Below are 27,801 nucleotides of genomic sequence, written 5' to 3'. Positions count from 1 at the left end.
ACCAGTCTTCCTTCATTGGCATTAGAAGTTGAAAGTTTATGTGGTCTCTGAATTACCAAACCATTTACCACATATGTTTACAGAGCCCTTGTCCGCTTAAATATTTCACTTCCTTGTAGCAGCTGGAATACATGAGCGGAGACTCGGATTAGTGGGGGCAGTTCCACACCCGGTAAAACTTGTAACGGTGCAGGATGATATTTTCAGTGAAAACCTGAAAAGATATCATTTAAGATGCCTCGTAATCCTACCCTTAATGTACAGAGCACCAGGCCTGATTTATAGTTAGGTGGTAATGAAAGATACTCCGAATTGTAGAGAAATTGCTAATTCCTAGGCCATTCTTGCAGCTGATATTTCCTCCATTAAACAAGTCCTATGATGAAAAAAACACACCAATAGAATAATCCTCTGGATTCAGCACTTCCTCCCAAAAATGCGGGGTTCCCCATCACCACCCCAACTCTAAATTAAGCCTGTAGCATAGACAGTGCTGTATAAAACCCTGTGGAGGCCCCTAGGCAGTCGAAATTTCGGGACCACTCTTGCAAATTTTCTCCTAATACCTAATGCACCGGATTTTCTTACAAACTGCCAGCTGCCAGAAGATGACCTTTTGAGTGACAAACTATTACGTGAATCTGATGTCTCTGGTTTATGTAATGTAAGTTGTTAATGGGTACATTACATTAATACAGTATTTTCTCGATAGTCTTTAATGTAAAGTTTTCTTTTCTTTGAGTTGATTCATTTTTTCTATCCTTTGGAAACAATATTTAAGAAAGCTTTATTTTAATTTTCTTTCAAGATCAAAATAAACATTATTTTGATCCGTTGTCGCGGGCCCCTAAAAGGAGTGGGGCCCATAGGCCGCTGCCTACTTTGCCTATTTGGTAATCTGGAACTGAGCTTAGAAAATCCGTATTTCAAAGTGATTTTCAATGGCATTATACTACATCTGATCATGGACATCAATTTACCAAAATGCCAAGGATAGCGTAAGTGACTGCAGCCGCCGTTTGACCTTCACTTTTACTCACACACATGCTTACACACACACACACTCACACTTAGACACTCTCTCTCAGGTAAACACTCTCACCCGGAAGCACACATACACTATACATTTTAAAGCATTTTGGTACTTACCTCAGCTGCCAGAAAAGGTCATACTCCAGCTCATTGCACTTCATTTTTTTATTACACTAATAGTGAATAATGTAATAATATTCACTATTAGTGTAATAAAAAATTGAGAGAAAACAAAGGGAGTGGAGGCCACTCTGTTCCTGGCAGTGATTATGCCACATCTGAGGCCAGGGGTCGCAAAGGCAGTGTAGGGGGGGTCACAAGGAACAACACTTAAATGACGCCCATGTATTTGAGATCATCCGCGCAAGCATGTTTAGTTCTGGCCACCCATACTTTATATTTTAGACGGTTCAGCACGAGCCCGCACAGCGTCTTTTTCTGCCTCCCAAGAGTAGGGCATTGCACCCCCACGCAGATGGCAGCCTGCCAACCAATCCGGCCCGGGCTGCGTGTAGGAGTGTCTCATTTAAGGTGTGGAACATGCAACTCGAAGTAAAAGTAATAGTTCGCTGTGCAAATTCACGCCGAGCGCCACCTGAAAGAGGTAGGATTATTTCTCTCGTCTTTGGCTGAAATGGATTCCCAGCGTATGCGGGCCATCACTCTCAGAAGCTATTTTTCATCTCTTGCTTTGAAGGCACATCTTCCGCGGTGCTTGTCCTGTCGAGGCTTGTCTCGCGGACGCTTCGCACCCTTCCTAGGATAGCTGATTAGTCTCTAAGCGCGCTGCCATTTTCTGTCCTCGCCGGTGCATAAACTCCGCCGTCAGATGACACGCCAGACTTAATTGACCGAAACAGGTTATTCATCTTCATAGAGGGTGACACGGTTGTTCAATGTTATCTGCGCATTTTTGCTTTTCTTTCACCCTCTTGAAATAGAATTCTTCTGACGAAAAGGTGAATTAAGTAAGCGAAATTCTTCTGACGAAAAGGTGAATTAAGTAAGCGAAATAAACATGCATGTTAGTAGCTCTCTGGTGATTTCTGATGCTTCTTTTTTTTTCGTTGTGTTTTAACATTTTTCGCTGTTATTTCCTGATATGGTGATAAGGCGCCTGCCAAGCTTATTGAAATATAAATTGTTTTCTTTATGAAGCCTGCTATGCATGTACCAGCAGATATTATTTTTCAAGCAAACATTATCAGAAGCATTGCTTAGGAGCATTATACCCAGTGTACAGACGTGTGGATTTATATTTTGATTCAGGATTCTGGAGAAATCGTAAAAGGAGGGTGTGTGTTGTCTTTAGCATAGCCACCTCATGGAATTTGAATGCAGCATGCTAAAACTTTCACCAAATGTTATTTAAGTGGCAAACACTGGAAAGCATCCTTGTTTTTGCCTCGTACTGTTTTCCGTAATTATTTTAGCAATTATTGGCTAGGTACAAGTAGAAGAAAGTCGCCAATTCGAAAGCGGCTTCAGCAGCCTGGCCAATCGTGGCAGGGCCGTCTTTAGCGCTGGCGGTGCCTGATGGGACAGTGTTTGTTGCCCGCCACCCCCATGACTTCCTAATCCACTAATTTCTTCTCTACCACCCTCCAGCAGTGCCCCTCAGCTCGCCATAAACCCTCTATGACTTATTTCTATTTTTTATAGCACTACTTGTAGTTCACTCATACTCAGTACTGTGCCCTGCATTGTACACATTCTTTGCAGCAGGCATATTGACCTCTGCCCTACTTTATTATGAGTCAAATCTGCCGCTAGACAAAACTCCGATCTTCCTCCAGCAGAAACATTGATCACCAGGTATTTTGCCATTTTTATTGTTACCTGAAAACTGCTGGACACACAAGGAACTCTGCAGCAGGTGCCTTTAAACCCATAAGTTAGTTTTAAACACAGCGCCCTCCGACTCCCCTCCTCCCCTCCCCCCCACACACACTGTACTAGTCGCACCACCCTAAAGTCAGCCCTGTGTTCAGGTACCTGAAGGCGCAAGGCTAAGTTCTAGCGCATAAAGAGGATTGTGAGTTGCAAAGTTTCTAGTTTCTCTACTCTGCTGCACACTGCATTGCAAAGCCAGCATTTGATAGGCTGAAACATGGATCCATGCTATAGCAAGAAAAACATGTTTACAAATAAAAATGATCTGCTACTATCACTGGCATAGCTTAGTCAGTAAGGTTATGTTATTGTTATGTTATGTTATGTTATTAAAATATTTCTAAAGCGTGCTATCACCGATTGGTTGCTTGGCGCTGTGATCAGCAGTAACATGGACATAGAGGGGGGGTGTATTTATTGAAATGCTTGTCTGAAGAGCCAGGTCTTCAAGGCTTTCCGGAAGGAGAGGAGGTCTTGACAATTCCAGGTCTCCACGGGGAGAGAGTTCCACAAGCAGGAAGCGAGGGTAGCAAACCTACGGCCTCCTGCGCGCTTTAGTTTGAAAGAAGGCGTCTGCAGGTTGGCGAAGGGGTGAGCTTCATATTTCCCAATAATCATACTGGCATATAATCATTTAAATATTATATAGAATATATTATTATATTCTAATATAATATATTGTACGAGAAGCAGGGCATGAGTGGCCTTAGGCAGGGGAGAGTAGGAGAGGAGTGCGGATTGTTAGGGGTATTTATAACACAAAATGTTGCAAAGTAAGTTCTATTTTTTATGACCTTTGAAAACCGAGAGGAGAGAGAGAGTGCAGCAGGTATGTTTGTTTTTGTCTGTATGTGTGTGTGAAAACCCCAGGTGAAATCTAAGAAACTCCTCACCATTCCTGACTGAAAGCACCTGTACCAAACGAATTACAAGATAATCCATTTATTAGGGGGCTGTAACACCCCGCCTGAAGCTATGCCCCTGGTTACTATTTATGAGGGAAATGAGCCATTGTCTGTGCAGTGAGGGGGGAGGGGCAGAAAGGTGGTCGTAAATCACTCTTTGGATACCTCCAATCGCTGCCTGCCACAGGTAAAAGTGGTGGGGCCGGCTAGGGAGGGGGGGGGGGGGGGTTCGAAAGACGACCACAAAGGAACATTTCATAAATAATAAATTTTCTTTTGTGGTTGTCTCTCGAAACCACCCATCCCCCCAGCCAGCCCCACCGATCTTACCTGTAGCGGCCGCGACTGGATACCTTGATGGGCAAGTGATGACTTCCAGCTTCCACTGAGAGGTAATGGGTACCACAACTGTGTCTGCACCACCTGCATCCCGGGGACTCCGCCTTGACCAGCAACGCCTCCGTACACAGATCTTGAATTCTCAAGTTTCATATGATTGATCACCTGACTCTCTTGTTCCCATGAGAGTGAAGAAGTGAACTCGTTTGCAGAGCGCCTCTCCCCATGCGAACCAGCCGGGAGCTGATGGCCAGCCATTGTGTTGTAGTGATTGATGGCAAAGGCATCATCTGCAGGTTAGCTGAGGGCTTGCGCTCATAATTGCGACTCCTATGCACACCTGTATGACCAATGTGCCTCCCAGGGCTGCTAGCGCAACTATTGATGTAAAAGAATATATAGGGCAAAAAGAAGCAGCAGCCTGAGGCTTTTTAACTCTCCAATAAGACAACAAAACTAACAGATGAAAATCATTGCACTGTATGACATACTGGGGATCAGCGTCAGACTGGCTATAGGTCACCGTGCTGGTCTGACAGGTCAGCGTATGGCCGGGTTTCTGGCTGTTTGAGGGCCTAATTTATGGTCTGCTGGGACGGTTTTTACTGTTAATTTCCCTGCTAATAAAACGAACAGTGCCTACAGCAAGCTCAAATGCTTGCATTCTTTCATACCTGCAAAACACTTAAATATTGTGGAATTACAATTGCCTCAGTTTGCACACGAGCCACTTTTTAGGTCCAGCCTTGCAGCGCATGCGCTACTCTGCGAGGCATGCTGTGATGTACACTGTGGCTTGAAGCTCCTTTTCTTTTTTTCATTTATTCCTGTTCGCGCTTTTTATAAATGCATTCTTCTGTTTGGACAGCTTGTCTAATTCCTCCCGCCTATTGTTGTTTTCGATCCTCCCTGTGGACTGCCCCTACTACATGTGGTTTTTCACGTTCTTTAATTAACATGGTTTTGTGCGCACTCCTTTTTTCTTTGGGTGATGACTGTTAAAGGAGGCATCACTATTCTGTGGCAGACGCTGTGTTTACATTTTGCACTGAGACTCACAGACGCCAGGTTTACATTTTGCACTGAGCCTTTTTTTTATTACAATGCGCACAAGTGTTTTTTCTTTGGGTGATTGCTTTTTTCCCCGCAGTTTTATATAGCGCAAACTAGATCCGAAGGATTGGAGCACTTTCCACAAACACCAGTTAATTTACACAAGGACACATTCAAATTTTGGTAGGCAAGGAGAGCCGACACCGAGACTTGAACCTGCTTCCACAGCTCCAAAGTCGGCAGCTTTGGCCAATACGCCATATCCTCTCTCATTACATGTTACTTGTAATTTGCCAACCAAAGCAGGAAGTGACATTCGTGTTAACTGTCATTTCCCAACCAGAGCAGGAGTTACTTTATAGAAGGACACATTCATTTTTGGTTGGCACGGGGAGCCGACGACGAGACATGAACCTGGTTCCCCCAGTTCCTAAGTCGGCAGCTCTGGCCGTTACAGCACATCCTCTCTCTTTGAGAGTTAACTGTAATTTGCCAATCAGAGCAGGAAATGACATTCATGTTAACTGTAATTTGCCAACCAAAACAGGAAGTGGCATTAGCAAGAAAGGCATTGTGTGTCTTCCCATAGAACAGGAAACAACCCACAAGAAAGAAGGAGTCTGACACTGAGTGGAACAGCAGAGGGCTCTGAGCATGGTTTCTTCACCTGGGTGCAGAGACCTAACACAGGCGCATCACTCACAGTGACCGACCTCCTCCCGTGACAGAAGTTTGGGACTGACAACAGGCTTCTGGTATGGATAGCTTTACGTTATTTCGGTTTTAGCGACACATGCAGAATGGTCTTGGAAGGCAGACTGCACCCACCCGCCCTCACTGCTGGAACTGGTTTTACTGAAGTGATGGGGATTCCAAATCCTACAAACATCTATCTCTCAGTGTGAAGTATTCATACTCCACTTCACCTCCTCTGCATGATTTGGAACTTAAGGGCCCCTCTGAAGAACCGGGTTTTTCAGAACCCAGCGGCGCCAGGGACACGCCCAAAGTCTTCGAGTTCACCTGTCTTGGTATACAGAGACACGGAATACTTCTAGGTGGCGTCAGAGATCAAATTTATTAGCTGCAGCTAGTAACAGTAATCCCAGCAATACAACACGGTGTACAACTCAAGAAGCTGTTAAATTTTCGTAGAGCAAGACATCAGTATTTATCCATATTTTACTCATTTGCAATGCACACCCACTGCGACAAATTCGAACGAATCAAATACATTTTCCCATGCTTCGTCATATCGTAAAACACTCACTTTACATTGTACCAACCCATAAGTTGATTATTAGGAATGTCCTAAATTCAATTTCCACGAGCCGGACAAGCCCATAATTGAAAGCACTACCCATGTAATAGAAAGACATAAGGAAAGAAGTAGTTTAGATATTGAGTAGGATAAGATATGTGCAAGCGAACTAAAAGTTAACAATATCCTGAACAGTGATTGGCAATTTCAGACAACGATCAGCTAGGGAAATTGGCTTCGCAAAGGGTCAGTTTCAGGCGACGGGGTCAGCGTCTTACAGTCCACTCGCAAGTTAGAAAGGGCCTAGTTAATATGTACATGAGCAACGAAGCCCATGCAACTTTGTTCGTTCGGTCACCTCCACGACCTACAAGAGGGCAACACAAAATGGCGGCACAGACAAAATGGAACCCATATTCAGAGACAAAGTCTCTGAATACGTAATGAACTCGCTATTTAACGCGACAAATTCATTCCATATTGGCCGTACTTACTAGATTCGGTACAACATCACCAAAATCGTGACGGAACCATAACCGCACAGGACAAGGCAGAATTTTACAGAACCTCACCTCCAGGCACCAATTCACTTTGGGGCAGTAATCCCATTTTTATTACAAAGTGAGGGCGAATTTGTGCATCTCCCACTTAGCCTGGACTCTGCTGGCGCCAGTACGGCACTGCACTAGGTTACTTTCACTCATACTGTGGTGATCGATAGTCACTCCTATAAACCTCCTCAAAGTAACCTCCTACAGAGAGTCCCATAATCCCTTTCTTGCAAGCCAGATCCCTACAGCCTCGGTTTTAGACCCTCTGTTTCTGTTGGGACAGTTGGTGTGTGCCCAGAGAAGGTGCATGGCTTTGTCTACTGCTACACTTCACTTGTTGTTCAAACACGAGTTTATTGGTGGACTAGGCGCAGGGCCCTGCCTTCCTGCTGCAGCCCCTCGTGGTCCTGTGTCTGCTCTGACAGCCCATCACTGATTTTCCTAGATTCAATTGCTAGATGTCTGTATTTGGACTAAAAAGACGATCACTAAGGCGTTCTGTCAATGCCCCATATTTTAGAGGGGAAGTAGCACATGCCTCGCTTCTGATAATGCCCTCTATGTGGCAGCTCGCAAACGTTAGGAATCTTCCTCCTCCTGATGATGCCATGCAAAATGAACACGTCTCTTGATAATTCTCACACATGCAGATCTGCCATCTATTATTTCGCCACCTGTAAAACAGCATGTTCCTCAATAATTTACCCATCTACAGATTAAGCCACATTGTTCAGCATGGCTGAATGAAACAAGCTTTTGCAATGCAATAGGTCTCGTATTCCTAAAAGATTTAGCTATTGGCATTACAAATAATAATGTAACAGCAATAGCTCAAACTTACAGTAATGCAAGGCCTATTGCATTACAAATGCTTGTTTAGCTCTCCAATTCATTAATGGGGGGCTGCTTTTATTTTGGAGCCTGGGCGTGTTTTCTGGCCCAGTCCGACCCCGCTGGTAATTACTCTTGATGCATTCCATTCAGTGGTTTAGCAAAAAATGAATCCTTATAAATGCCGGTAATTACTCTTGGCACATTCCAGTCCTTGGCAGAGCAATCTGCACCCCTGACCTGTTGAGTATCACCTCTAGCTCAACGAGCAGCACCTTGGACGTTTAGGTCTTCACACGGACATCGCTCGTAGCACATTGGCACGCCGAGCTGCACTCTCTTGGCATCTTGGGCAGAGCACCTGAACTTTAATAAGAGCACATTTAATGGAATATTTAAAGAGCACGCTGATTTTACTGGCAGCATATTAGTGTTACTATCGTCAACACTAGAGAGTGAAACTCCAGCAACTTTTCTTCTGTGTATGGTCTCCGTGAGGACATCTAGCTTCAGACACTGGAACAACAGGCGTTAGTCTCCATGCAGTGTATATGAGGGCACTGGGGAGTAGGTTTCCATCTTCTCTCTTTATGATCTCTGTGAGGACATCTAGCTTTTGACATTGGAACTGCAGGCTTCAGTCTTCATACAATGTTTGAGGACATTGGAAAGCAAGTGGCCCATCTTCTCTCTTTATGATCTCCGAGAGGACATCTGGTTGCTGATGTAATTATGTAGTGGCCAAAGGTTCAAGGGAATATTTCGAATTCCTGGGTAGGAAAACTTGATCTAGATGCTTGTTTTAATGTTCTTGAAATGACCACAGTTGTTTTAAAGGGGTTGATTTTATTTGCTGCACCCTAGTGTTACTGAGTTCATCACTTGAGAGTGAAACTGCAGCAACCTTCCTTCAGGTTATGATCTCCGTGAGGACATCTAGCTTCTGACACTGGAACTGCGAGCTTTAATCTCCATGCAATGTTTATGAGGACATTGATAAGTAAGTCTCCTTCTTCTCTCGTTATGTTCTCCGAGAGGACATCTAGGTTCCGACACCGGAACCGCGGGCTTTAATCTCCATGCTTTAGTCTCCATCCAGTGTTTAAGGACATTGGGAAATGCTTTATCTTCCCTTTCATGCGCTCTGTGAGGACATCTAGTTTTTGACACTTGGACAGCAGGCTTCAGTCTTCATACAATGTTTGAGGACATTGGAAAGCAAGTGGCCCATCTTCTCTCTTTATGGTCTCCAAGAAGACATCTGGTTGTTGATGTAATTATGTAGTGGCCAAAGGTTCAAGGGAATATTTGGAATTCCTGGGTAGGAAAACTTGATCTAGATACTTTTTTTTAATGTTGATGAAATGACCAAAGTTATTTTAAAGAGGTTGGCGAGCTTCATAAACTTCATCAGTGTTCTACCCAACATACTTGGTGAAACTAGAAGATGCAAAGGTTCTCGAAACAACTATCTGGCTATAAACAGCACTGCAGGTTTATGTTTCTTTGCCAATCGACTCGTTGTGGTGAAAATGTGTGCTGTTGGTTTAAATTAAACATAGAGGCAATACCATGGCATGCAGTAAACAACCCCTCCTTCTGTTATGCTTTTGTCCCTCTCTCATGTTCTTGACTAAGGAGTTTGAACTCCTCCAAGGTCAATTATGCCCGTTATAGGTCTATGTAGTGGTTGCTTTAATTACTCGTGCCCATCGCGCGGTGTGTCGCGCGATGTGCACGCATCCTACATGTTATTATTTGATTATACGTCCACGCGTGATGTGGTTGCATGCTATATATTTCTTTGATAATGCATCCACGCGCGATGTGTCCGTTTGGTGGTTACTTCTAACGTGTGGTCAGTCACTGTTGGGGCTCAACCTGTAGCTCATAAAGTTAAATCTGTTCCTTTGAGTGTCCGTGCAGAATTAGATAGGTCTTTGAAAGACCTGTGTGAACAAGGTATTATTCAACCAGTTGATTCTTCACAGTGGGTGGCTCCGATTGTCGTCGCTCGCAAAAAGACTGGCGAAATTAGGCTCTGTGCGGATTTACGCAGTTTAAACAAGAATATTATTGTTGATTGCCACCCTCTACCAAAGATCCCGGAGCTTCTCGCTAATCTTGGCGGGGCTAGGTGGTTTTCTCTGATCGACTTAAAGTCGGCTTATCATCAGGTCGCTTTATCAAAAGAGTCTCAGGAGTTAACCACTTTTATTACCCCGTTTGGTGCTTTTAAAATTTTACGCCTTCCCTTTGGTCTAGCTTCGGCTGGGAGTGTCTTCCAGAAGCTTATGGATTCTCTTTTCTGTGAGGTGCCTGGTGTTCAGGCTTACCTCAATGACATTTTGATTTATGCTAAGTCTTTAGAGGAGCATAATACAATTTTGAAACATGTCCTTACCATTTTGATGTCTAAAAAGATGACTGCCCGCGGTGACAAGTGCAAATTTGCTGTTAAGGAGCTTGATTATTTGGGTCATACTGTATCCCGTGAGGTGATTAAACCGAAGTTCTCTGTGATTAGAGCCATAGAAGATGCCAAACCTCCATCTGACAAGGATTCTCTCAGATCTTTTCTTGGGCTGGCAGAGTACTATGCTAGATTTGTTCCTGCTTATTCTGAGTTGGTTGAACCTCTACGTGGCTTATTGAGAAAAGGCTGCAGTTTTGCCTGGTCTCCTGAGTTGGACAAAGTTTTTAATGATGTTAAAAAATTGATTGTGTCTGCTAAAGCTCTTCACGTTTTCAGGGATGATTGTCTTTCTGTCATAACAGTGGATGCAAGTATCACTGGTTTGGGTGCAGTATTAACTCAGAAAGTAGGAGGAAATGAACAGACAGTGGCTTTCGCTTCGCATTCGCTTAAGCCATTCGAGACCAGATATAGCACAATTGAAAGGGAAGCATTAGCTTGTGTGTGGGCAGTTCAGAAATTTAGAACATATATTTGGGGTCGGAAATTTGAGCTTGTTACCGACCATAAGCCTCTTGTCTATATTTTTGAGAAGGTCAATTCTTCGTGTATGTCGGCTAGATTGATGAGGTTGGTTTCTAAATTACAGGAGTTCCATTTTGAGGTCAAACACATTAGTGGGGGTAAAATTTTTAGGGCCGACTGTCTTTCAAGACTTTCCATAGTTAAGGATGATGATGAGGATATCTCTGCTGAGGATATTGAATGTGTCACCATGGTGGATGCTGTTGGTGAATTAACCCCTGTTTTATCTGAGAATGATTGGAAATGTGCAGGTGAAAGTGATTCAGTCCTTCAGAAGGTTATTCATTATTCGACCCATAGATGGCCGGAGCCTAGATGTCTGGAGGGTGAATTATGTAGATTTTCACAGGTTGCTGATGAGCTTTCAGTTGAGAAAAATATTGTTCACAGAGGGGACAAATTTATTCCTCCATTCAAATTACGGCCTTTGATTATAGGTGAAGCTCACAAAGGTCATTTGGGGATTACTAAAACCATTATGAGGATTAACACCTTGGCTACTAGTGGTTTTCCCTTCCTGCGCTGACATTCCTTGAATCTCTCTATTCATGACAAGCTCAGCTCGTCATAAGCACAGCTCAACTGTGCCTCATGACGAGCTGAGCTCGTCATGAGCATGGAAGGGGTTAAGGAGCATTATTGGTGGCCCTCTTTGGATGTACAGGTCAGGAGATTAATTGATTCTTGTCCAGAATGCCTGGTTTCTGATAAGCATTGGCATACAATGAAAGTCCCTTTATCTCCAACTGAATTTCCACATGCAGCATGGGAAAAAGTTGGTATTGATTTTTCAGGTCCTTATTCTATTTTGGACCAGGAATGCAAGTATGTTATTCTATTAGTGGATTATTATTCCAAGTGGATGTATCACAAATTTGTTAAATCACCCGATTCTGACTCTACTATTTCATTTTTGAAAATAATTTTTGATGTAGAGGGGGCTCCTAGGGTGCTTGTCAGTGACAATGGCACTCATTTTGTTTCCGATAAGATGAGGAAATTTCTTGGTGATCTAGACATTAAACAGCTCAAAGTTGCTTTATATTCCCCATCTTCTAATGGTTTGGTGGAAAGAGGCAATAAGGTGATTAAGGAGGGCATTCAAACGGCGTTGGCTTGTGGAATGAATGTGATTAATTTCATCAGGGAGAAAGTTTGGAATTACAACTCTTCTCCACACTGTACTACAGGAGTCTCTCCTTTTATGTTGTTGAGGAACAGAGGTTTGCATTCTAGTTTGTTCCCTTCCTGGCTTCAGAAGTTATCCGGGGATAAGGAAATTGACCTGGGCGCTATCTGAAAAAGAGTGGATGCCAAACAAATGCTTATGAGGAAAAATTTTGATTCTAAGTGTAATGCTACTCCTGTGGATATTTCTATAGATGACTGGGTTTTGATCAAAAAGCCTGTCAAAGGTAAAAAAGGGGAGTCCAAGTTTTTTCAACCTTTAAGGGTTCTTAAAGTCAGTAAGGGTGCTGCTTTCATTGATGGTAAGGGTTGGTGGAACAAACGCCATCTTGTAAAAGTTTCTCATCAACAGGCAAACATTATTAGAAACATAAGGAATGAACCTGTTGAGGATCTGGATTGATGTCATTGGTTAAATAATCTTGTTAATGTGAACGGGTGTCTTAATACTCATGTTCAATCGTCCGATGGTTGTGTTAATTCCTCTGATGCCAATTCAACCAATGCTTCCTCTTCACAGGTTATTTCTTCTTATGGCAGAGCCATCAGAGCACCTAGAAAGTGCAATGATTTTGTAAGGTATTGAAGTTTGATGATTCCCTCTGATGTTAATTTGGTTTTGTTTTTGTTTTGTTTTCTGTTTGTTGTTATAAGGGGGAAGGTGGTGTAGTGGTTGCTTTAATTACTCGTGCCCATCGCGCGGTGTGTCGCGCGATGTGCACGCATCCTACATGTTATTATTTGATTATGCGTCCACGCGTGATGTGGTCGCATGCTATGTATTTGTTTGATAATGCATCCACGCGCGATGTGTCCGTTTGGTGGTTACTTCTAACGTGTGGTCAGTCACCGTTGGGGTTTACCTCTGGATGGAAGCATCGCGCATCGGGTGGAGTTTATTATCTATTGGAAATAAACCTAACTGCAACTTTCCTTCGTTTCATCTGTGGATTATTCATCCTAACAGTCTATCGTCAGTACATTGATCTCCATTAAATCCTAGTATTCATCAATATTATTTACAGCGCTTAAATGTGCTATGAAAACCTATATTAAAACAAGTTACTAAAGTAACTTTAAAACAAATGTATTTAATGAATCAAGTGCTATAATATTTTAATTAGTTTGTATAGAATTAAATACATGGTAAGGTATATGGCATTTTAAACTTTAAATTAAGTTTAAGCAAGTAATGAGTATTGGCTGATTGTCACTTGTGTACAGTTGATGCCAGCACTGAATGCGTTGAGGATGCCTTTGTGAGACCATCTACTGCGTCAAATGACAGATCATGGGTAGAGCATTTGGGGTGATAATGTTGTATAGCTAATGGCATTTATTCTCAAATAAAGCAGGGTATCGCTTGCATCTAGTATTGAAGTGTACAGCACTAATATTGAAAATAGTCGGTGCAGCAGTGGCATAGGGCCCCTCTAATCTATTTTAAAAAAAAGTTTTTATTGCTGATTTTAATCTAAAAACAACTCAAAAGGATAGTACCATTAAATTATAACAAATATTATTTTCAGAGAGGCAGTGCAAAAAAGAAGAGGAAAGGGAGGCCTTCTTTAAATTCATCATACAGAGGAACCCCAACCCTTTTCATGTAGTATTACACAATACGAACATACAAAAAGTGTGTACACCGAGAGAAGAAAACATTTTCCGTACCTATTCTCATCGATAATCTTGATTCCTCTCCACGAGCCAATCATCCAAATAGTAGAGTGCTCTCTTTATCATCTGATATTATGACGGATTACATTCTATAAATGCATCATACCAGCTAAACTACAAAACCCTGTGTAGAGTAAAATACCGAGAAAACCAAACCATAAGATGCCAGCCGGGCAAAGAGAGATACCCCTAATTACTCTCTCGGGTAGCCCTAGACCCCCATCAAAAGCCAACTGACCTTAATCATAACTAAGAAAAAAAGTGGATATATGTAACCCACTTTATCAGGCAGTATTATTCTAGACTCCAATGTATCAATCCGATAAAAGGAAATTCATGGGTAGTCCTAAATGGTCTGGTGTTACTTTTCGGCCAATGATAGGGTCCTAAAACTGGCCATGACCCCATTTTAAAAGAGGTGCCCCAACCCGTTTAATTTTCATGCTAGCATTTTTGGTTCTTCCTGAGTACAGATATATTTCCAGATTATATATTGCCAGTAGGTGGGCCAGCCATTGATGGAAGGTCGGGGGTTGCTATCGAGCCAGGCTGACGCAATACAAAGATGGAGGACGGCCATGGCAATGAAGATGAACAGCTTAAAGGGCACCAGCACCATATTGCAATCTACACCCAGTAAAAGACGTTGGTGGGTGGGGGGGTTAAGGTGATTCTAATTTTTAACCTGATATCAAAAACCTACTGATCTCATTCCTAAGCGGTTCTAGTGCAGGACAGTATGTATAAGGCCAGCCCCTAAGTGTTGACAATGTTAACAACAGATGCCCACTGCACCCCCCCCCCCCCCACTTAGAGACTTTCTAGGGCGTGTAATAGAGGTCAAATATAGTTTTGCATTGCTGTGCTTTTAAGTTAGCCGAAAGTAGTACAGTTTGAGATATCTCCAAAGATTCTAAAGAAAAATAAAAACTATCCGGGGACCCTAGCTTATTTTGCCACTTCTCAGCTTGTCTCCCAAGGTAATTTTGAGAGAGAGAGTTCAAAGCTCTTTAAAGTTGGCTGATAGTGCACTGAGAGCTCCCCACCAACAAGTCCACCCGTTCTATTTTCACAAAGTCCCGTGCCCCCCGCTCTTCCTTTCTCGATAGAAAATCATGGATTTGAGTTTTTTAAAATTTCCTTTTGTGGGACCTCAAAGTTCGATCACAATTCCGCAAAGGAGATTATTGCTTTGCAAGAAAAACAAATCACCAAATTTCCTAAGTCCATGGTCATCCCAACACCAACGATTCCCAGAAGATACTGGGGAGTAAAGGATTATTTTCAATGGAGTGTAATAATTAAGCTGCCCTAGCCCCAGCTTCTTTCAGAGTGCAGACAGTATCTTGAAGGCTCCCTCCAAGGTCTTAAACTTTGGAGGGAGCCTTCTTAAAGTAGCTGGGTTTTACCTGCTGCAGGAAACAGCCTGTAGCTTCCTTTCCCAATAATAAACCAAAGATGGGGGGGGATTTTACTCTCACACCAATCGAGCCCCTGTTCCACAAACATAGATCCCATATACTGCCGCCCGGTAGCCCAAAAAAGATAGAAGACCTTAGGTGAAAATCCTATCTTCATGACATTACTGCGACCGACAATAGAGAGAGGTTGTCCATCCTGTGTAAATCCTTTCTTGCTTTCTCGATGATGGAGGCAGGATTAGTTTCTACTATCCGGTCCACCTCGGCCACCATGTTGCCCCCAAGACACATTGCTATTCAACTACACAATTATCCCAGAGCTGTGCGTACCTGTTGTGGACTATTTGGTTTTATTCTCAATTCAGCAGATAACCAGAGAACCTCCCGAAGGCTTGAACTTCCTTCTCAATTTCTCTAAGTACTGTCTCAGGGCTGGGTGTGACTATAGCGATGTCGTCTGCATATGCGAAAACTTTAGTATCCCAACCATGGTATTGCAAATATACTATCGAGGGGTAATATTGGGCTTCCAATTTAGGGGATTGATGTAAAGTGTGAAGAACAGGGAAGAACAGGGACATTCCTGGCCGGTGCCACTTTGAATTTCCCCTGCTTGCCCCCCTATCAACTGGACTCTAGCAGTAGGCCTACAATATACTGCTCTCACTGCATTGATATATCCGGACCCTATTCCAAACTGTCCTACAACTGTCCATAGGTACTTCCAGGAAACCCTATTGAATGCCTTTTCCACCTCAAATAAGATCAAGGTAGAGAGGAGATGGTGGCTCAGACAGCTCATCAAGTCATTTCAGGATTCTGGGGATGAGGCTTTTTTGCTGAATCCAGCCCAGTTAAAGGTCGTCCTCATGGGCAAAGTTCGGACATTCACCTCTGAGATCAAGGCTCTGGAATATTTGACTGACATTTCTGGACTGGGACTGGAAAGGCCCCTTAATGGGAAGGGGTCTTCTCTAAGTTAGGAGGGGTTGTTATTCATACATTGTTTCCTGTGCTTACTGATTTCTAGTACGAAACCCATCTTCTCTCATCTAATGTGTGGAGTCTATTAGCTATTTGGGGATCACTATAGATAGGAATCTCTCCCGCGGATTTAGGGGGGTGCGTATTTGCACGTCTTCTATTCTTGGGGGTTCCTGCACTTCTTGGTATATTCTTACCCTCTTCTCTTCCTACATCTGCTATTCGCGGACTGTGGGGAGCGCAAAGGGGGTGGTCTCGGGAGTCACCAGTCACGGGTCACCTGACTGCTACATGGTGGTGGTGGGGAGGGAGGAGGCTGTCCGAGAGGGCTGTGTGCAGAGCGGTGAGGCGAAAGTGTCTCGGCCCTTGGGCACTCTGTGGGTAGGTCGGGCAGGGGCAGAAGGGGTGGGGTTCACACAAGAGGAGAGGTAATAGCTGTGCATGGTTTATATTAGTAAAAGGTGTATTGGCTATGAGTAAGCTTTCCATAACAACCTTGAATATTTGTGTGTTGAACTATAGTTGTAAAAGGCGAAAGGTAGCGCTAGATCTAAAGGTATTGTGGGCCGATATACTTTGACAATAGGGAACACACATAGAGGGGTCGAAGAAGCACTTGCTGGAATCTCTAGGCTTCCAATTTGTAGGCTTTACAACTCAAGGGGTAAGGACCCGGGAGGTGGCTATTATGGCACAAAGAAATATTTTAACTGCTCTCTGGCTGATATATGTGGAAAGTGGGTGACAACCAAGTGCCATCATGCTAGTGGGATCTTCACTCTCTGTCCTGTGTATGGGGCGATTACTGATGATCCAGAGTTTTTGACTGGTTGGACACTGAACTGGTGCTCTGGCCAACTCTAGTTATAATTTGTGGAGATTTCAATATTAATATAGTGGGAGGGCTGCTAGAGGACGGAATAGGTTCCTACTCTGGGCGGAATTTATTTGGGAAGGGAACACGAGCTGACTGATGCTTGGTATAAGATCAAAGTATTAGAAGCCTGCTTTACCTACTTTCTGTTCCACATAGATCACATGCTTGCCAGGATTATTTTTATGTTTCACATCATCTGCTTCATGGTTCGAAAATTGAAAAGTTCCTTCGGGCCATGTGTGGTCATAAACCTCTGGTTTTAGAGATATCCGGCCTGGGCCTGAACACACGGAATTGGTCTTTCGAGCATGCATTACTCACTAATGGAGAATATAGCCAGTACATGAATATCTACATGAATATCAGGATCCTGGAATTTTGGGAATATAACAGAGGGAGTGCCCCTGTTGGGGTAGTGTCGGACGCTATCAAGGCTGGCGTGTTGGGGGAGACACTCAGTTATAGCCTGAATTTGCAAAAAAAAGAGCGGTCCTATGTGAGGGAGTCAGATAGCAACTAATATATCAACTAATATCAACTAATTCTGGCGGCTTCTGAAGGGCATAACATCGAGGAGGCTCAACACAAGGTGGCATTGGCAAAAGATGGGATCAATGCGGTATCAACAAAAAAGAGGCATATAACAATTCAGTCTGGAAAAGGGAATATTATGAGTATATCGAACGGGTGGGAAGGTTGGTACTGAAGAACGGGTTTTACTAGACGCTCCTCGGTTATTGAGGAAATTCACGCTGCTATAAAAGATCTGCCCTCAGAGAAAGCAGTAGGAACTGACAAGACCCCCCTAGTGTTCTATAAAGCTTTTCCCACTCAAGTAGGGTCTGCCTAGTTGTACACATTTCAGCAGATACAAGAGGCACAGCCGAGTCCAAATTAGTGGTCTTCCGATGGCCAATTGAGAGGAGCTCCCCTGATAAACTCCAGGCTAGGGATCAATATCCATTGTAAATCCCCAGTATAGCCCTGCCATCCATTGCACGTGCAATATATCAGAGATTAACTGTACTCAGCTGTACACAGCAAAATGATTCTGCAAATAATCTGACAACAGTTTACAAGAACATCAGCGCAAACTTACTGGCTTCATCGTGGAGTTCCAGGGACTCCACATGTACCACAATGAGGTGAGCAACTCCAGAGAGAAGAACAGTGCTGCCACAGTGCGAAAAGGTGCTACAAAGTCTCTCTCCAGAGGGACAAGCGGTGTTGCCATAGTATAGAGAGATGAGTACCGTGTGGGGGAATACACAAGCAGCGAGTGAGTTTCTGGGTGGCTGCTGCCAACAACCCTGTGATCGAGTGATGATGGCAACATGGCGTGGCCTCCTGCCTGCTGCTGCATCCTGCATGCCGGAGTGCCAACGGAGTGAGTACTGACACATCCATTGACTCGTTATTCCGCGGATTGTTAGAGGAGGTGACTCAGCATGTCTGCTACCTCATCCCTGCGCTTCAAAGGCTACCTCAGCCTGAGGGGGCTGCCCTGTACACATCCTGTGGAACATAGGCACAGGCATTGAGGCAGTACGCTGACCTCTCACTTTCCTTGCTGTTTCGTATTCCAGAATTGTACTTGCTCCCACGACAAAGGCCACCTGAGCCAGTGGAAATAGGCTCAGGAGAGATCATGAGGCGCTGACTCTCTCCTCCATCGCCATTTACGCTCTTGGAGCTGTACTCGCCTGTTGCAGGGGAGGGACGGGCCTTAAGTGGAATGCTCTTATCCTGCTTGCTTTTTGCCCTGACCTTCGCCCACACTAGCAATGGAGCCTTGTAGCTACAGCCCTTTCCATGACACTGTTATTTGCCAAATGATTTTGAATGTTTTTGTTTTCATGTTGCTTCAGCTACATTGTGTGTGCCTATGGAGCAAGGAGCATTAATCGCCCAAGGACGGGAGTGAGGTAGTCATACTGATGGGGAAGGGCCACCTCCCTTTTGCACAAGTCGATATCAAAAGAGGACTTTACCGCTACCCTCTGCTTAAATTGAAAGAGCAATGCTGAAGTTGATGCTGATATGAGGAAGGACACTCCTCCTCTCACAATCCAATAACAAAAGCGAAAGAGGACTTCTCATCTAATTAATAACTGAAAGAGGACAACTCAAAGACTCCCACTCTAGAGGCAGCTGAAGTGCATTTCTAAAGAGGTCTGACCAGGAGGAGCTATTTTTATATACTTCCCTCCAGCCAGACTTCTAACCATTTCTGTAATCCAAACCAAACTTACTTTGGAATACACCTAACCGGGTAACTGCCCTTGCATAGGACAGTACCCTAATCCCACTTATATAATATATCAGTCAGTAAAATGTAAAAAAATGATAGCAATAAATAAATATACGATTGTGTGTGTGTGTATATGGGGAAACAACACTTACAACGCAACTTTTACAACGCACTACCTTTACAACGAAACTTTTACAACGCAACATCCATTACAACGCATGCCATTACAACGCAACCATTACAACGTATGTCATTACAACGCATACCACTACAACGCATGTCATTACAACGCAGTCATTACAACGCATACCATTACAACGCATACCATTACAACGCCTACCTACACTATTCAACACTTACCCTACTGTTGCACCGCCTGGAGTTAGAATAGTAATTTTTACCACTACACTATCCAATACTTACCATACATGCTATGTAATGGTATACCTTGTAATGGTATGCGTTGTAAAGGTAGTTTCAAAGAATTCGTTGTAATGGAATGCGTTGTAATGGATGTTGTGGTGTAAAAAATGCGGTGTAAAGGTAGGCGTTGTAAAAGTATGCGCTGTAACGACATACATCCGTGTATATGTGTGTGTGCATGTATATATGTGTATGTATATATATATTTGTGTATGTATATATATATATATATGTGTGTGTATATGTTTATATGTGTGTATGTATGTGTATGTATGCATAGATCTATGTATGTGTGTATGTATATCTGTAGTTATGTTTGGATATTTGGAAATAAATACATATTTTCACAGGAGTAAGTGACCTACTCTGCCACCATAATAAGCATCCGTCAGTCCTCTTCTTTTAAAACACACACCTCTATCCAGGTCCAATCCTGCTGGGACCCGAAACTCTACCCTGGTCCTCCCTCTCTAATATTCGGCACTACACCCCTGTTAGTTGGCCAGTCGCAAGATTCAGCCATGATGTCCTGCCTTAGTCCAATTTTCACAGCACCGACATAGAGAGATATGGTCTCAATTTCTGGAGCACTAATTATCCCAATAATCTCTCAAAAAATGCCATGAAAAGGTTCAAACATAACATGCTCACACAATTTTTGGAACAACAAATAGCAGACACGTGCTTCATCGCAGACAAGGGTACTCTAAAGACTGATTTCATTTTCTAATCAAAACGCCTAGCAAAGTGGAGAATGCTTATCTCTCTTCTTCTACAAGTAACTAACACAACCAAAATTCCTTATGGAACCAACCTCACTATTATCCGTCCTTAGGATGGGAACATACTAATTCAAGCAACTAACCAACACCTCACCATCTTTTCCCGACACTTATCTCCCTTATCGTGCAACACAAACCTGCATCTACTCCCCAGCATGATCACACTGCTACATTACCTTCCAACCAAACCCCCAACTCTATTGGCCACACACAACCCAGACTGCTGTCTTACACCTACATCAGGACAGAGCCAGCCCCAATTCCAGGTCCTCCGCAGAGCTCCACCCAGACCCTTTGAACACAAACAGGGTCTCTAATATGGAACCCATCTAGTCAAAACAAACACACTACACCTCCAACCCCAACAACCAAGATTTTACCACAAATAGGATTCACCTGCCCGCTACTGGCATTGGAACTATCGACTGCCCATTCTCCTGTGATACCAAAACCCTCCCTGACCTGCCAATCCTGGGTCATATAGAAAATAAAATTGATGTCCTTAAAGAAGAAAGCTCACACATAAAAAAAGGAACTCTGGACTCTGACCAAAGTATTTTTCAAAGTAAACTCTGTGACTGGGAAAGAGTCTCCCTATTGAAGTCTTCTGAGTTATAATGGGTAAACTTACTGGAACTCAATCCCCCTTGATCACTTATCTCACAGACCTCACCGAGCCCTCAACCCACTAACTCCATCTGAAGCAAGATTACTTAGTGGTTCATATGACATAAGAGCATCCTCAAAAAATCAGAAACCCCCATCTAGTATCCCAGTAACAGGGCAAAATTACCCTTGCGGGTATCAGAGCGCTTTACACATGTTCAGAGAGTAGAGACATGGACACAAATAAGGCTCCCCAGTAACGTTCCTTCTCGGGTAATGCACCATGGATTTGAAACTCACTTCGTAAAGATCGCAGCTGTAATACCTCCTGTATGTTCTTTAAATGGAACCTCAAATCACTACTGCTTAACAAATACTACAACCTACCTCTATGAGCCCACCACAAAATCATGAAGACTCCTGTGTTTCCTCTCCGAACCCACAGAGATCAGATGAGGAGTACCCCAAGGATCCTTCCTCAGCCCCACGCTCTTCAGCATCTACATGGCCCCCCTTGCAACCATTGTTAGAAAACATGGACTCTAGGATAGAATCTTATGCCGATGACACCAAGCTTATACTCTCCCTCACCAAGGAACCCGACATCACCAGGCACTGTTTCCAGGAAGGAATGAAGGGCGTCGCATCCTGGATGAGCAGCAGCTGCCTGAAGCTCAACTCAGAGAAAATGGAAATTCTCATCCTCGGATCCACCCCCTCCGCATGGGCCGATACCTGATGGCCCTCGGAAACCCACCCACTCCCACGGACCACGCCTGCAACCTCTGCATCATACTAGACTCCTCACTCACCATGAGCCGCCAGATCAATGCTGTGTCCTCCACATGCTTCAGCACCCTCTGCATACACTGCAAAACCTTCAAATGGATCCCCCAGACTCTAGGAAGACCCTCACCCACGCACTCATCATTAGCAGGCTGGACTACAGAAATGTGTTCTGCGCCGGAATCAACAAAACTCTCCTCCGCAAACTCCAGACCGTCCAGAACGCCACAGCCAGACTCGTCCTCGGCATCCCACGACATGACCACATCACTGAGCACCTCCGCGACCTTCACTGGCTCCCTGTCAAAAAGAGAGTAACCTTCAAACTGCTCACACACACGCCTAAAAAGCCCTCCATAACACCAGACCGCAATACCTCAACAAAAGAATCTCCTTCCACGCCCCCAGGAGAAACCTCCGCTCTGCCGAACTTAGCCCTTGCCGAGGTCCCCCACATCCACAGAGCCAGACCGGGGGCAGATACTTCTCCTACATCGCAGCCAAGACCTGGAACGAACTCCCACTCAGCATCAGACGATGCCCTACACTGCAAATCTTCAGAAAGGACCTCAAGACCTGGCTCTTCGGATGGCCTTGGCGGAACTGCCCGAATGCTCCCCCAGCGCCTGGAGACCCTCACGGGTGAGTAGTGCGCTCTATAAATCCCTCATTGATTGATGATCATTGACACGGCCTCCTGACCTCGCGTTTTTTAACCCAGCACCAATCCCACCGCTGGATAATGTACTTTGGATACCTTTTAATATACTTACATAATGTTAGATTATTTTTCATTCCCTTTGGATAGACTTGTATTATTGGTGTGATCTCTGTTCCCACGTTAAACTCTGATATCCCCCGGGTCAAGCCAGCGCTATATAAAACTCTTAATAAATAAATTGTTGTTTTTCTGAAAAAAAGCCTAGCTACCTCAAGAGCCAGGGTCATACAGGCCGATCACACCGATCAATAGCGACTCAAAGATATATTCTAAAATCTTTGCCACAAGTATGACTCAAATTATAGGTAAAGCGGTCTCTCCAAGACAACATAGTTTAATCCCTGGGAGGGGAACCACAGAGCCCATTCACTGTGCTATCACTCTCTTTGCCACTGTGGCTGTCTTGGGAAACCCTTTGACCGTTCGTCTGTTTTCTTGCTTCCTGGAGCAGTGGCGTAGCTAGAGCTTGTGGTGCTCGGGGCTATTCCTCAGATTGCCGTCCCTTGGGGGGAGGGGGTTTGCTGGGGAAAAAGGGCGGTGAGCACTTAAAAGAGGTCAGAGAGACACGTAGTATCGCCGCTTATAGTTACTTCGATCATGCAAGTTACATGCACATACATGACACGGTCTGAGGCTACACAATTTAATACACCGGTGATAGGCAGTACAAAGGAGAACAAACAGACTGCATGATCTATCTGGGGACTCAGAAAAAACGCATGTGACATCCATCAGAGAGCTGTGTGAACGATTACCTGGTAATCCCCTCAGCACAATGCAAACATGCACATACATGACACTGTTCAGGGATCCGTCATCTACAGCTGAGTAGAAATGGAATGCTAGAACAAAACAGCAGAGACAATGCAAGAGACAGGCCAGTTCCAACTACAAGGATACAGGCAAACAAGAACCTAGGCTGCAATGTTTGTATTAGAACCTAGATGAGGAACAATGCATACCAAAGGAGAAATATAAAATCCACAAATATTACACTAGAATGACTCTTACATCAACCACCTGTGTCATTTAGAAGGGCAAATGGCATTACTTTCAAACAACAACACTACCATAGCTGACACTAAATAGGGGGAAGCATTCAAGACCCTAACCTCCACTGTAAACCACTATGCAGAACTCCCAAACACACTCAACATTAACACAGGTTAGGCTGGAAAGTGTCAAGAGTCTCTCCTCCCCCACAACTCCCTTTATAGAACAGCTCTATGAGGATAACCAATGTCTTCCAAGCCAACCACCCACATTAATGTGATTCAGTTCCCCTACTGGAAAACCTCTGATGGATGAATCACAAACGCAGACTGATGTCTGCATAAAGTGCTGAGGCCAAGTAATTGGCTAACTCTGAACCATATCTGGCAGGTCAACATAACAGAACGACTGCTACACATGCTAAACCTCTTCTCTGTGCATTTGGATAGGCTGCATACCGGCTGTCCATACTGTCCCTATGCTGTGTGTAAATTAGAGAAGCTTTATGAGACCGTTCCACTTAAAAAAAGAAAGAAATCAAAATGGCTGACCTTGTCTTTTTTTATATTTAGCTGCTTACAATTGTGTTTCCATTCTTTTTTATCAAATTTCCCAAATTAAGCTTGAATATTGATATTCAGTTTGAATCAACCTTCTATGTAGGTACACCAGGAATACACTGTTGTATGTATCAAGTCCAAATCAACTAGGGCAGAAAGGGCACAGCCTGTCACCATTTCACATAAAAGTAACGAAGATAGCCTTTGTGTGCAAGGATAAACGTTTCCTGTCTCTGCACAGTGAAGCTGCTGCACCGTACAACAATGGGAGGTGGCATACCTAGATGTAGAGACCCTCAAATGAACTACTGATAACTCTGTCTCTAAAATGTTAACAGCACTGGTTTTGCCAACTTATATACACTATCTGAACTGAGAGGTTCTTCTGGGTAATGTTAATGTAACTGCACTCCAAACTCCAAACATTAAATTGTGTAAGGTGCATAATTGTTCACAACTTTATTTAAAAAACATGCATAAAGAAACATCCTCAGCAAAAGGCTCAATATGTTTCAACATTTACAATGGCTTCAAGTGGTTTCATCCGCATCAATGCATTAGATACAGGCAAAGCCAAATTAGTTGCAACCTTTTCACTACTTGTAATTCTCCAAAGGTAGATTGATATTGTGAATCTATGTTTTAGAGCTCTAACAAAGTCAGAGGTTACAGGCATTAGTTGTAAAAAATAGCGTTGTTCACCACTAGTGTCCTTTCACCACGGTACTGGTGCACTGCTACTAGATGACAATGGTCTCCTTTTTAGCACTTAACTCTCTCCAGGTAGTGGGCCGGCCTGGCCCACTACCTGGAGAGAGTCAAGTCCCCATTTCTAGAGTCAAGTCCCCATTTCTACCCCATTTCTAGAGTCAAGTCCCCATTTCTACCTGGGGAGAGGCTGTCCCCATGTCTCTTACAAGAGGAAGCCTAATAGACAAGAACTGCGCCGGGGCTTATCTGTTTGAATGAAGCTCCCCACACGTTGCATTCCACAAACAGTGCTCAGGGTTTTATGCTCGGCAGTCTGTAACCTATCCCTCAGCTTCTCTCTCAAATGGAGAAGAAAACTAATACCAAATCCAATACCTACAGGAGTGGACACCAACTCTCAATTATACTCCAAATCTCCACCAAATTCACCATCCAGAATATCGCTGATCACAGCATTCAGTGATGTGTAGGGCAGCAGTACAACAGTGCCAGTGACATCTCAAAGTATGGTCTCAGTCATAATCAAAATTTTGTAACCAAGTGTTCTCCTGATTTAGACTTTCCATTAGGATATGGGGTGGTTTATTTAGTTTCATGCTATTCACAGAATAGCAAAAAAGGCCGTACTCAGGAGTTGCCACAAATGTCAGCAGTGCTAGAACTATAGCCATAGCAGATCAGAAAAGGAAGTCATTATAAGGCTATACATGGCCATAGAACAGACACAACTAAACAGAAGGTATTAACATGAACAAAGTGGGGAAACCTATTTCAAAATATATTTGACATTTGGGCAGGAGCAGGAGACTCATACACATACACACGTTGTCTAGTAACACCAGATTTAGACTCTTACATTTCAGTTTTGTACATAGAACATATATGCAGGGGGGCGTGGCTTGGGCGCCGATGGCGATGGTCGCCTGAGAGCTCGGCTCCGGGACTGAGCCCGGGATTATCCTGTAAATCGGAGGCCGTGGGGCACCCTAACCCCCGCAAACTGTTGAGTGGACCGGCTGGGACCTGCCTGGGCACCTGGCGCAACCCGAACAGGAGGTGATCCGACGGAAAATCGAAGTTTGTGGATCCGCGGAGTGCGACCCAACATGGCGCACGGACCTCATTGTCCCCTTGGACGGGACCATTAGACAGACGGGGCAGCGCTGGCCATAGCGTGCCCTCCACTTTTTTATCTCCCTTCGTTATGAGGGTCTGGGTATCGATCCGATTGGACTCTGGCAACGGGGATCGCGCCTAGATGGTCGGATGCCCTCACTATAGTGGATCTCGGCTCACGGACGCTTGGAGGCCCGGGACGTGCCGCCGACCCCCTAGGTCGCACTTGGCTGCATCTCCCCGATCGACCCACTCCCATGGGAGGCACAGCCCCTTGGCGCCACAAAGTCTCCGCTGGTGTTGGTGACCCTCACTCCGGGTCCTCATCAGCCAAGCGGGCCTGCCCGACCTGGCACCGATTGTCTCCGCCTCCGCCTCAGTGCCCTCCGACGACGTGGTGGTGGCGCAGACCAAAGCTGTGGAGGTCCAACGGGCCCTGGAGGCGAGGATCACCGGCCCTCAACCCGAAGCCCAGCGACCGAGAGAGACATAGCCGACGCCCGCACTCGGTGGCGCCTCTGCCTGGGTCCACACTGTGTGATTCCGGCGACATGGGGAAACCAAGGGGAGCCAAGGGGACTACCCCAGCTGCCTCGGACTCGGAGGCCCCGGACAAGGAGGAACGAGGAGACCAGGAGAGTTCTGGTGGCGCACCATTGCAACAACAATTTGACCGGGTCTTAGAGGCGATTGCGACCACACGCTCGGCCCTCCAGCAGGACATTGCCCAAGTGGCGACGAGCCTGGGCCTCCTTAGAGCAGATCACGGCAAACTTTCGGACAGGGTCAAGGAAGTGGAGGGCTCGGTGAAAACCTTGGAGCCGGCGCAGCGAACCCTGGCCGCGACAATGAAGGATGCCCTCTCCCGGATTACTGCCCTGGAGCAGCGAGCGGAAGATGCGGAAGGCCGTAACAGGCGCAACAACATTCGAGTGGTGGGCCTGCCGGAGAAGATTGAGGATGGCGACATGGTGGCCTACTTGGAAGCCTGGCTCCGAGACACGGTGGCCCCAGAGGGTCTATCCTCCTTCTACACCCTGGAGCGAGCGCATAGAGTCCCAGCGAGGCCCCCACAACAGGGCCGTGCCCCGCGACCGGTGGTAGCACGGTTGTTGCACTTTCTGGACAGAGACCTGATCCTCAATGCCGCCAGGAAAAACTGGCCCATTCAAGGTGGCGAACAGCCAGGTGAACATCTTCCCGGATTACACCTATGAGACCCAACGCAGGCGGTTCTCATTCTTGGCGGTCAAGCGCGAGCTCCGGAGCGAGGGCATCCAATACTCGCTCCTATTTCCTGCAAGGCTCCGCATAATTGTCGATGACAAGACTCAATTCTTTGCTACCCCGGAGGATGTCTGTACCTGGCTTGAACTTTATAGAGCCGGAAAAGATGGCTTTGGCTCCTCATCTCAGCTAGCGGTGGAGCCGGGACAGCGACGGCGGTCCAAGAGGATTCGGAGTCGCCGTGGCCGGTCAGGTGGACCCTCAACTGCGGAGACATCGACGGAGCGGAGGGGAGTGCTGGAGGTGTTATCTGCGCTGTCTGGCTCACGGGACGGTACCATTGACGAGGAAGCGGACCCTGGTGACGAGGGGGTGCCGACGGACTCGGAGGAATCGGTGACTGATAGCGTCCACACGCCGGTGATCACACCGAAATCGGTTGAGGACCTTCTGGATGGACAGGGTTGACGGGGTGAGCTGCATCCGTTTGGGTGGGGGCCCGAAGCGGGGGTGGCGGGAGCCGACGATTGATCATGATTCCCGGGGAAGAGGGGGAGGGGTGCCACGCTTGAGCCCCGAGGGTTTCTTGTACTGTTTTGGGCTTGCTTTAGT

At 45.0% G+C, this 27,801-nt stretch overlaps 1 protein-coding gene across 10 annotated transcripts in view; it reads left to right on the top strand.

Annotated features, from left to right (window-relative positions):
* Nucleotides 1-27,801, top strand: part of MAGI1 (membrane associated guanylate kinase, WW and PDZ domain containing 1) — a 1,125,105-nt gene that overhangs the window by 442,913 nt on the left and 654,391 nt on the right. Inside the window, exon 1 of one of the 10 annotated variants that reach the window (XM_086939097.1) lies at nt 1,602-1,636. The exons of 8 other annotated variants lie outside the window; for them this stretch is intronic. The gene's annotated coding sequence lies outside the window, so the exon portion shown is untranslated. Of the gene's footprint in view, nt 1-1,601; nt 1,637-27,801 lie in introns of those variants that run through there. One more of the 10 variants, XM_086939100.1, reaches the window with a different exon arrangement.

The sequence above is a fragment of the Lissotriton vulgaris genome, chromosome 9 (genome assembly GCF_964263255.1).
Source record: "Lissotriton vulgaris chromosome 9, aLisVul1.2, whole genome shotgun sequence".
Classification (NCBI taxonomy): Eukaryota; Metazoa; Chordata; class Amphibia; order Caudata; family Salamandridae; genus Lissotriton; species Lissotriton vulgaris.
Note: the sequence above shows the minus strand (reverse complement) of the source record. Positions and strands in the feature narration are given on the sequence as shown.